This window comes from Arachis hypogaea, chromosome 13 (genome assembly GCF_003086295.3).
Source record: "Arachis hypogaea cultivar Tifrunner chromosome 13, arahy.Tifrunner.gnm2.J5K5, whole genome shotgun sequence".
Lineage (NCBI taxonomy): Eukaryota > Viridiplantae > Streptophyta > Magnoliopsida > Fabales > Fabaceae > Arachis > Arachis hypogaea.
In genome coordinates this window covers 122,379,480-122,391,740 of record NC_092048.1, presented here as the reverse complement: position 1 = coordinate 122,391,740, position 12,261 = coordinate 122,379,480, and the positions used below count along the sequence as shown (strand labels likewise).

Below are 12,261 nucleotides of genomic sequence, written 5' to 3'. Positions count from 1 at the left end.
TTATTCCGCTTCTAAGATATTCATTCGCACTTCAACCTGAATGTGATGAACGTGATAATCATCATCATTCCCCCACGAACGCGTGCCTGTCAACCACTTCCGTTCCACCTTAGATTGAATGAGTATCTCTTGGATCTCTTAATCAGAATCTTCGTGGTATAAGCTAGATAGATGGCGGCCATCATGAGAATCCAGAAAGTCTAAACCTTGTCTGTGGTATTCCGAGTAGGATTCTGGGATTGAATGACTGTGACGAACTTCAAACTCGCGAGTGCTGGGTGTAGTGACAGATGCAAAAGGAGAGTGAATCCTATTCCAGTATGATCGAGAACCTCAGATGATTAGCCGTGCTGTGACAGAGCATTTGGACCATTTTCACAAGAGGATGGGATGCAGCCATTGACAACGGTGATGCCTCCAGACGATTAGCCATGCAGTGACAGCGCATCAGACCATTTTCCAGAGAGGATCAAAAGTAGCCATTGCCAATGGTGATGTCCTTACATAAAGCCAGCCATGGAAAGGAGTAGGATTGATTGGATGAAGACAGCAGGAAAGCAGAGGTTCAGAGGAACGAAAGCATCTCTATACGCTTATCTGAAATTCTCACCAATGATTTACATAAGTATTTCTATCCTTATTTTATTATATATTTTCGAAAACTCCATAACTATTTTATATCTGCCTGACTGAGATCTACAAGGTGACCATAGCTTGCTTCATACCTACAATCTCCGTGGGATCGACCCTTAGTCACGTAAGGTTTATTACTTGGACGACCTAGTGCACTTGCTGGTTAGTTGTATCGAAGTTGTGAATGAAAAACAATTTATTAAGACGTGTGTACAGAGTTTTTGGCGCCGTTGCCTGAGATCACAATTTCGTGCACCAAGTTTTTGGCGCCATTGCCGGGGATTGTTCGAGTTTGGACAACTGACGGTTCATCTTGTTGCTCAGATTAGGTAATTTTCTTTTTGTTTTCTTTTCAAAAATTTTTCAAAAATCTTTCAAAAATTTCTCATCTGTTTTCGAAAAAAAAATTTAATAAAAATTCTTTTCAAAAATATTTAATTTATGTTCTTCAGAATTTTTAAGAATGAATTCTAGTGTTTCATGAAGCATGTGAAGCCTGGCTGGCTGTAAAGCCATGTCTAAATTCTTTTGGACTGAGGCTTCCAACCATCAGCATGGAAGCAAGTTAATTGGAATGTCAGCCGTGTCATGTCTGAGTTACATACTAAAGCTTGGCTGGCTATTAAGCCATGCCTAACCCTCAGATTGGAGCTTTAGAATAAGAATACAAGATTCCTGGAATTCATATTAAAAATTTTGGAATCCTTATTTTTCTTTTTTTACACTAATTTTTGAAAAATATAAAATAAAAATACAAAAAAATTAGAAAATCATAAAAATAAAAAATATTTTGTGTTTCTTGTTTGAGTCTTGAGTCAATTTTTAAGTTTGGTGTCAATTGCATACTCATCTTGCATTTTTCGAAAATTGCATTCATGCATTGCATTCATCATGATCTTCAAGTTGTTCTTGATAAACCTTCTTGATTGATCTTCATATTTTAGTGTTTTGTGTTGTATGGTGTTTTTCATATGCATTCTTGAATCCATAGAGTCTAAACATGAAAGATTTCTAAGTTTGGTGTCTTGCATATTTTCTTTGCATATAAAAATTTTCAAAAATATGTTCTTGATGTTCATCATGATCTTCAAAGTGTTCTTGGTGTTCATCTTGACATTCATAGCATTCTTGCATGCATTCATTGTTTTGATCTAAAAATTTTCATGCATTGCATCATTTTCATGTTTTTTTCTCTCATCATAAAAAATAAATTTCAAAAATAAAAAAAATATCTTCTCCTTTTTCTTCTCATAAATTCGAAAATTTGAGTTGACTTTTTCAAAACTTTTTAAAATTTAGTTGTTTCTTATGAGTCAAATCAAATTTTCAATTTAAAAATCTTATCTTTTTCAAAATATTTTTCAAAAATCAAATCTTTTTCATTTTTCTTAGTTATTTTCGAAAATTTTAAAAATATTTTTCAAAAATATTTTTCTTACATAATTTTCGAAAATAACATCATCAATTAATGTTTTGATTCAAAAATTTCAAGTTTGTTACTTACTTGTTAAGAAAGATTCAAACTTTAAGTTCTAGAATCATATTTTGTGATTTCTTGTGAATCAAGTCATTAATTGTGATTTTAAAAATCAAATCTTTTTCAAAACTAATTTCAATCATATCTTTTCAAAAATATCTTTTTATCTTATCTTTTTCAAAATCATATCTTTTTCAAAAATTTGATTTTAAAATATCTTTTCTAACTTCTTATCTTCTTATCTTTTCAAAAATTGATTTTCAAATTTGTTTCAACTAACTAACTAACTTTTTGTTTGTTTCTTATCTCTTTCAAAACTACCTAACTAACTCTCTCTCTCTCTAATTTTCAAAAATATCTTCCCTCTTTTTCAAAATTTCTTTTTAATTAACTAATTATTTTAATTTTTGATTTTAATTTTCAAAAATTAATAACCTTTTTCAAAAACAATTTTCGAAAATCACTAACTCTTTTTCAAAAATAATTTTCGAAAATTCTCACCCCCTCTCTCTCTCTGAGTTCAGATTTTTTCTCCTTCTTTTCTTCTACTCACACAGGGACCTCTATACTGTGGTAAAAAGGATCCCTATTATTATTTTTCTGTTCCCTCCTTTTTCATATGAGCAGGAGCAAGGACAAGAATATTCTTGTTGAAGCAGATCCAGAACCTGAAAGGACTCTGAAGAGGAAACTAAGAGAAGCTAAATTACAACAAACCAGCAAGCACCTGTCAGGAATTTTCGAACAAGAAGATGAGATGGCAGCCGAAAATAATAATAATAATGCAAGGAGAATGCTTGGTGACTTTACTGCACCTAATTCCAATTTACATGGAAGAAGCATCTCCATCCCCACCATTGGAGCAAACAATTTTGAGCTGAAACCTCAATTAGTTTCTCTGATGCAGCAGAACTGCAAGTTCCATGGACTTCCATTTGAAGATCCTTTTCAGTTCTTAACTGAATTTTTGCAGATCTGTGATACTGTTAAAACTAATGGAGTAGATCCTGAAGTCTACAGGCTCATGCTTTTCCCTTTTGCTGTGAGAGACAAAGCTAGAATATGGTTGGACTCTCAACCTAAGGATAGCCTGAACTCTTGGGATAAGCTGGTCAAGGCTTTCTTAGCCAAGTTCTTTCCTCCGCAAAAGCTGAGTAAGCTTAGAGTGGATGTTCAAACCTTCAGACAGAAAGAAGGTGAATCCCTCTATGAAGCTTGGGAGAGATACAAGGAACTGACCAAAAAGTGTCCTTTTGACATGCTTTCAGAATGGGCTATCCTGGATATATTCTATGATGGTCTGTCTGAATTAGCTAAGATGTCATTGGATACTTCTGTAGGTGGATCCATTCACCTAAAGAAAACGCCTGCAGAAGCTCAAGAACTCATTGACATGGTTGCTAATAACCAGTTCATGTACACTTCCGAGAGGAATCCTATGAGTAATGGGACGCCTCAGAAGAAGGGAGTTCTTGAATTTGATACTCTGAATGCCATATTGGCTCAGAACAAAATATTGACTCAGCAAGTCAATATGATTTCTCAGAGTCTGAATGGAATGCAAGCTACATCCAACAGTACTCAAGAGGCGCCTTCTGAAGAAGAGGCCTATGATCCTGAGAACCATGCAATAGCAGAGGTAAATTACTTAGGTGAACCTTATGGAAACACCTATAACTCATCATGGAGAAATCATCCAAATTTCTCATGGAAGGATCAACAAAAGCCTCAACAAGGCTTTAATAATGGTGGAAGAAACATGTTTAGCAATAGCAAGCCTTTTCCATCATCCACTCAGCAACAGACAGAGAACTCTGAACAAAATACCTCTAATTTAGCAAATATAGTCTCTGATCTATCTAAGGCCACTGTGAGTTTCATGAATGAAACAAGATCCTCCATTAGAAATTTGGAAGCACAAGTGGGCCAGCTGAGTAAAAGAGTCACTGAAATCCCTCATAGTACTTTCCCAAGCAATACAGAAGAAAATCCAAAAGGAGAGTGCAAGGCCATTGATATAACCATCATGGCCGAAACCACAAAGGAGGAGGAGGACGTGAATCCCAAGGAGGAAGACCTCCTGGGACGTCTAGTGATCAATAAGGAGTTTCCCTCTGAGGAACCAAAGGAATCCGAGACTCATCTAGAGACCATAGAGATTCCATTGAACCTCCTTACACCATTCATGAGCTCTGAAGAGTATTCTTCTTCTGAAGAGAATGAAGATGTTACTGAAGAGCAAGTTACCAAGTACCTTGGTGCAATCATGAAGCTGAATGCCAAATTATTTGGTATTGAGACTTCGGAAGATGAACCTCCCTTGTTCACCAATGAACTAAGTGATCTGGATCAACTGAGATTGCCTCAGAAGAAACAGGATCCTGGAAAGTTCCTAATACCTTTTACCATAGGCACCATGACCTTTGAGAAGGCTCTGTGTGACCTTGGTTCAGGGTTAAACCTCATGCCTTTCTCTGTAATAGAGAAACTGGGAATTTTTGGGGTGCAAGCTACTAAAATCTCATTAGAGATGGCAGACAGTTCAAGAAAACAGGCTTATGGACAAGTAGAGGATGTGTTAGTAAAGGTTGAAGGCCTTTACATCCCTGCTGATTTCATAGTCCTAGATACTGGGAAGGATGAGGATGAATTCATCATCCTTGGAAGACCCTTCCTAGCCACAGCAAGAGCTGTGATTGATGTTGACAGAGGTGAATTAGTCCTTCAATTGAATGGGGACTCCCTTGTGTTTACAACTCAATGTTATCCTTCTGTAAACATGGAAAAGAGGCACAATAAGCTTCTCTCAAAACAGAGTCAACCAGAGCCCCCACAGTCAAACTCTAAGTTTGGTGTTGGGAGGCCACAACCAAACTCTAAGTTTGGTGTTGGGGAGTCTCAACAATGCTCTGAACATCTGTGAGGCTCCATGAGAGCCCACTGTCAAGCTATTGACATTAAAGAAGCACTTGTTGGGAGGCAACCCAATTTTTATTTATCTAATTTTTATTTTCATTGTTTTTTATGTTTTATTAGGTTCATGATCATGTAGAGTCACAAAATAAATATAAAAATTGAAAACGGAATCAAAAACAGCAGAAAAAAAATCACACCCTGGAGGAAGACCTTACTGGTGTTTAAACGCCAATAAGAAGCATCTGGCTAGCGTTCAACGCCAGAACAGAGCATGGTTCTGGCGCTGAACGCCCAAAATGGGCAGCATCTGGGCGTTTGAACGCCAGAATTGCACCCTGGAGAAGAGTTGGCGCTGAACGCCCAGAACAAGCACCAATCTGGCGCTGAACGCCCAGAGTTGTGTGCAAGGGCATTTTGCATGCCCAATTTGGTGCAAGGTTGTAAATCCTTGAACACCTCAGGATCTGTGGACCCCACAGGATCACCTCAGGATCTGTGGACCCCACAGGATCCCCACCTACCTCCACTCACTTCTTTTCACCCTTCTTTCACACAATCCCATAAACACTCTTCCCCAAAACTCTTCACCAATCACCTCAATCTCTCTTCCCTATCACCACTTCACCACTCACATCCATCCACTCTTCTCCATAAACCTACCTCATAAACCCCACCTACCTTCAAAATTCAAAATCAATTTCCCACCCAAAACCCACCCTTATGGCCGAACCTTAACCCCCCTCCCTTCCCTATATATAGCCCTCCATTCTTCCTCATTTTCACACAACACAACCCTCTCTTCTCTTCTTGGCCAAATACACCCCTCCCCCCTCTCCTCCATATTTTCTTCTTCTTCTTCATCTATTCTTTCTTCTCTTGCTCGAGGGCAAGTAATATTCTAAGTTTGGTGTGGTAAAAGCATAAGCTTTTTGTTTTTCCATTACCATTGATGGCACCCAAGACCAGAGAATCCTCTAGAAAAGGGAAAGGGAAGACAAAAGCTTCCACCTCTGAGTCATGGGAGATGGAAAGATTCATCTCCAAAGCTCATCAAGACCACTTCTATGATGTTGTGGCCAAGAAGAAGGTGATCCCCGAGGTCCCTTTCAAGCTCAAGAAGAATGAGTATCCGGAGATCCGACATGAAATCCAAAGAAGAGGTTGGGAAGTTCTAACAAACCCCATCCAACAAGTCGGCATCCTAATGGTTCAAGAGTTCTATGCCAATGCATGGATCACTAGGAACCATGATCAAAGTAAGAACCCAAACCCAAAGAATTATATTACAATGGTTCGGGGGAAATACTTAGATTTTAGTCCGAAAAATGTGAGGTTGGCGTTTAACTTGCCTATGATGCAAGGAGATGCACGCCCCTACACTAGAAGGGTCAACTTTAATCAAAGGTTGGACCAAGTCCTCATGGACATATGTGTGGAAGGAGCTCAATGGAAGATTGACTCCAAAGGCAAGCCGGTTCAATTAAGAAGACTGGACCTCAAGCTTGTGGCTAGAGGATGGTTGGAGTTCATCCAACGCTCCATCATCCCCACTAGCAACCGATCTGAAGTTACTGTGGATTGGGCCATCATGATTCATAGCATCATGATTGGAGAGGAAGTAGAAGTTCATGAAGTCATCTCCCTTGAATTCTACAAAATAGCCGAAAAGCCCTCTCCTGGGACAAGGCTAGCTTTTCCCTCATCTTATTTGCCATCTATGTTACTCAGTTGGAGCTTTCATAGAAGGAGACATTCCCATTGAGGAAGAGAAGCCCATCACTAAGAAAAGGATGGAGCAAGCAAGAGAGCCCATTCATGGATCTCAAGAAATGCATGAAGCTCATCACCATGAGATCCCAGAGATGCCTCAAATGCATCTTCCTCCACAAAACTATTGGGAGTAAATCAACAGCTCCCTAGGAAAATTAAGTTCCAACATGGGACAATTAAGGGTGGAACATCAAGAGCACTCCATCATCCTTCATGAAATTAGAGAAGATCAAAAAGCAATATGGGAGGAGCAACAAAGACAAGGAAGAGACATAGAAGAGCTCAAGGACATCATTGGTTCCTCAAGAAGGAAACGCCACCATCACTAAGGTGGACTCATTCCTTGTTCTTACATTCTCTGTTTTTCGTTTTCTATGTTAAGTGCTTATCTATGTTTGTGTCTTATTACATGATCATTAGTAGTTAGTAACTTTGTCTTAAAGTTATGAATGTCCTATGAATCCATCACCTCTCTTAAATGAAAAATGTTTTAATTCAAAAGAACAAGAAGTACATGAGTTTCAAATTTATCCTTGAACTTAGTTTAATTATATTGATGTGGAGACAATACTTTTTATTTTCTGAATGAATGCTTGAACAGTGCATATGTCTTTTGAAGTTGTTGTTTTAGAATGTTAAATATGTTGGCTCTTGAAAGAATGATGACAAGGAGACATGTTATTTGATAATCTGAAAAATCATAAAAATGATTCTTGAAGCAAAAAAAAGCAGCAAAGAACAAAGCTTGCAGAAAAAAAAAATAGCAAAAAAATAGAAAGAAAAAAAAAAGAGAAAAAGCAAGCAGAAAAAGCCAAAAGCTCTTAAAACCAAGAGGCAAGAGCAAAAATCCAATAACCCTTAAAACCAAAAGGCAAGGGTAAATAAAAAGGATCCCAAGGCTTTGAGCATCAGTGGATAGGAGGGCCTAAAGGAATAAAATCCTGGCCTAAGCGGCTAAACCAAGCTGTCCCTAACCATGTGCTTGTGGCGTGAAGGTGTCAAGTGAAAACTTGAGACAGAGCGGTTAAAGTCAATGTCCAAAGCAAAAGAAGAGTGTGCTTAAGAACCCTGGACACCTCTAATTGGGGACTTTAGCAAAGCTGAGTCACAATCTGAAAAGGTTCACCCAATTATGTGTCTGTGGCATTTATGTATCCGGTGGTAATACTGGAAAACAAAGTGCTTAGGGCCACGGCCAAGACTCATAAAATAGCTGTGTTCAAGAATCATCATACTGAACTAGGGGAATCAATAACACTATCTGAAGTCTGAGTTCCTATAGATGCCAATCATTCTGAACTTCAATGGATAAAGTGAGATGCCAAAACTATTCAAGAGGCAAAAAGCTACAAGTCCCGCTCATTTAATTGGAGCTATGTTTCATTGATAGTTTGGAATTTATAGTATATTCTCTTCTTTTTATCCTATTTGATTTTCAATTGCTAGGGGACAAGCAACAATTTAAGTTTGGTGTTGTGATGAGCGGATAATTTATACGCTTTTTGGCATTGTTTTTAGTATGTTTTTAGTAGAATCTAGTTACTTTTAGGGATGTTTTCATTAGTTTTTATGTTAAATTCACATTTCTGGACTTTACTATGAGTTTGTGTGTTTTTCTGTGATTTCAGGTATTTTCTGGCTGAAATTGAGGGACTTGAGCAAAAATCATATTCAGAGGTTGAAGAAGGACTGCTGATGCTGTTGGATTCTGACCTCCCTGCACTCAATGTGGATTTTCATGAGCTACAGAACTCAAAATGGCGTGCTTTCAATTGCGTTAGAAAGTAGACATCCAGGGCTTTCCAGAAATATATAATAGTCCATACTTTGGCCGAGTTTAAACGACGTAAAAGGGCGTTGAACGCCAATTCTATGCTGCTGTCTGGAGTTAAACGCCAGAAACACGTCACAAACCAGAGTTGAACGCCAGAAACACGTTACAACCTGGCGTTCAACTCCAGAAAGAGCCTCTGCACGTATAACATTCAAGCTCAGCCCAAGCACACACCAAGTGGGCCCCGGAAGTGGATTTATGCATCAATTACTTACTTCTGTAAACCCTAGTAGCTAGTTTATTATAAATAGGACATTTTACTATTGTATTAGACATCTTCGGATCATCCTGGATTGTATTTTTTTTGATCCTGTGATCACATTTTGGGGGCTGGCCATTCGGCCGTGCCTGGACCTTTCACTTATGTATTTTCAACGGTAGAGTTTCTACATTCCATAGATTAAGGTGTGGAGCTCTGCTGTTCCTCATGAATCAATACAAAGTACTACTGTTTTTCTATTCAATTCAACTTATTCCGCTTCCAAGATATTCATTCGCACTTCAACCTGAATGTGATGAACGTGACAATCATCATCATTCCCCCACGAACGCGTGCCTGACAACCACTTCCGTTCCACCTTAGATTGAATGAGTATCTCTTGGATCTCTTAATCAGAATCTTCGTGGTATAAGCTAGATAGGTGGCGGCATTCATGAGAATCTGGAAAGTCTAAACCTTGTCTGTGGTATTCCGAGTAGGATTCTGGGATTGAATGACTGTGACGAACTTCAAACTCGTGAGTGCTGGGCGTAGTGACAGACGCAAAAGGAGGGTGAATCCTATTCCAGTATGATCGAGAACCTCAGATGATTAGCTGTGCTGTGACAGAACATTTGGACCATTTTCACAAGAGGATGGGATGCAGCCATTGACAACGGTGATGCCTCCAAACGATTAGCCATGCAGTGACAGCGCATCGGACCATTTTCTAGAGAGCATCAAAAGTAGCCATTGCCAATGGTGATGTCCTTACATAAAGCCAGCGATGGAAAGGAGTATGATTGATTGGATGAAGACAACAAGAAAGCAGAGGTTCAGAGGAACGAAAGCATCTCTATGCGCTTATCTGAAATTCTCACCAATGATTTACATAAGTATTTCTATTCTTATTTTATTATATATTTTCGAAAACTCCATAACTATTTTATATCCGCCTGACTGAGATCTACAAGGTGACCATAGCTTGCTTCATACCAACAATCTCCGTGGGATCGACCCTTACTCACGTAAGGTTTATTACTTGGACGACCTAGTGCACTTGCTGGTTAGTTGTATCAAAGTTGTGAATGAAAAACAATTTATTAAGACGTGCGTACAGAGTTTTTGGGGCCGTTGCCTGAGATCACAATTTCGTGCACCATCTCCTGAATTGTGGCATGCGTTATGAAGCTTTGGGTGCTAAACGCCGAGTCGTGGCGTTTAGTGCCAAACATCTAGAGAGAAATTGTCTCTTTTTAGCCTTTACAGTCGTGCGTACATGCAACGCATGCGTACGCATGATCTCTATTTCTGCTCCAGTGATGCGTATGCATGGATGATGTGTACGCATGGTCTTCTTTTGCTTCTTCATGCCTTTTTCACCAATTCTTCACCTGAATATTACTTGAAATCAATCAAAAGTCACAACACTCAAAGTAGTATTCAATGATGGCTAATCCACTAAAATCCTCTAACAAATCAACCGAAACAGCATATAAATCACATAGAAAAAATACAAATGATGCTTACACATCAGTAATCAAACAATTCCCTTCTCATCTCCTTTTTCCAAGCCAAAGTCTAAAAAGTGTAAGACTTCTAAATCAGGAAGTGTGTATGAGCCAGGCTTTGATGTTGTGGCTTTTTATGAGAAACACGTCTTTTCCCACAGTTTTATTAGTATGGATGATGCTTTTATAAAAAAACCACCTTCTAGTTCTAGCCCGAGGCGGGATAAGGATGGCTAGGGTGTGTTCTACTTTATTGAAGCAGCTTGAGGAGACTGTCCTTGGTGCCACTCAGCAAACATTGGCTGATTTGAAGGCTGAGGTGTCATCTTTGAGGGAGACCAAGCAGGAGTTGAAAAAGGAGAAGGAGGTTATCGTTTTTTATCTTTCTAAGGCTCGGGAAAGGGTAAAACAATTTGAGGACGCTTGTGCTATGGCGGATGGTTCAAAAAAGAAAGCGAAGGAGAGTTACACTCGAGTCTTTAGGGAGAAGCCAGATTTGGTGGATGAGGTGACCAAGTTGAAGGAAAGATATGCAGATCTGAAGGAGTCGATCTCCCAAGGGATAGATGAATTGGTCGAGAACTTAAAGGCTCAGTTCTGATTTATGGCTCCCGAGGTAGACCTCTCCCTTATTAATCCCGACATGGTCGTGATTGATGGGAAGATCATTCCTCCTCCCGAAGATGAGAATGACACTCCTATAGATGATTCTAAGACCTCAGATGTCCAGGTTAAGGGGGCTTCTCAAAGCTCTCCAACTCAGGTTAATGACAAGCCTATCTCTTCTCCCACCCAGCTTGGCGAGACTCTCCCGACTTCATCAGCCCAACCCGAAGAGACTTCCAACATGACCTCTGGTGGAACGAAAGTATGACCCCTATTCTATATGCGTTCTTGTGATCCTTGGAAGAGGTCTCTCACTTGAACATCAGCTTGAAAGTAAATTCCTCCTAAATTACAAATTACATGAACTAATTGGGATATGTGACATATAATCCTATTAGCTTTGGACAATTAAGATTTTTATGGCCATAAACTAGTTTTGAACTTAACCCTCTAATCGAAATTAAGTGACCTTGACGGTGGCGGTTAATGAATGTTAGAGGAGACTAAATCACTAAGACATTAGGGTTTAGTCATTTACAATTTGCCATGGAATGAATCTTGCATGATTAAACTAGTTGGTAAGAAATCTTAATCCGAAAAAGTAAACATCTCCGATACTTTAACTGTTTCTCTCATTGATTTTTACACCAAACTCATTATTTGCTTTCTTTACTCTTGATTTATTGTTTAATGCTTTTGAAAATCTGCAAAACCAAATTTTCTATTTGCCTAACTAAGCCAATCAGCTGACCATTGTTGCTCAATTCCTCATTCCTCGTGGGATCGACCCTCACTCACCTGAGGTATTACTTGGACGACTCGGTGCACTTGCCGCTTATGTTGTGGACATCTCAAAATCTGCACCATCTACCAACGTGAACTGATGCTTAATCTTAAGGCTTGCCACCAGACTTCTGAATGTTGAGTCGGTAAATTGAGTTCTATTATCCATGATGATGGAGTATGGAACCCCAAACCGAGTAACAATGTTCTTGTAGAAAAACTTCTGACATCTTTGGGTTGTGATGGTTGCTAAAAGTGCTGCCTCAACCTATTTAGTGAAATAATCAATCCCAACTATGAGATATTGTACCTGTCTGGGTGCTTGAGGAAATGGTTTGAGTAGATTCAAACCCCACTTTGGAAATGGCCAAGGTGAGGTGATACTTATAAGCTCTTCTGGTGGTGCCACAAGGAAATTGGCATGCATTTGGCAGGGCAAGCACTTTTTGATGAAGTTGGCTACTTCCTTTTGTAAGGTCGGCCAAAAGAAGCCAACTTGTATCACTCTTTTAGCTAGTGATCGTGCTCGTAG

At 39.1% G+C, this 12,261-nt stretch overlaps 1 non-coding gene across 1 annotated transcript; it reads right to left on the bottom strand.

Annotated features, from left to right (window-relative positions):
• Positions 1 to 3,266: 3,266 nt before the first annotated feature.
• Positions 3,267 to 3,374, bottom strand: LOC112739380 (small nucleolar RNA R71). Its single transcript, XR_003170319.1, has one exon. It is a non-coding gene; the product is annotated as a small nucleolar RNA R71 (small nucleolar RNA).
• Between the last annotated feature and the right edge of the window lie 8,887 nt (positions 3,375 to 12,261).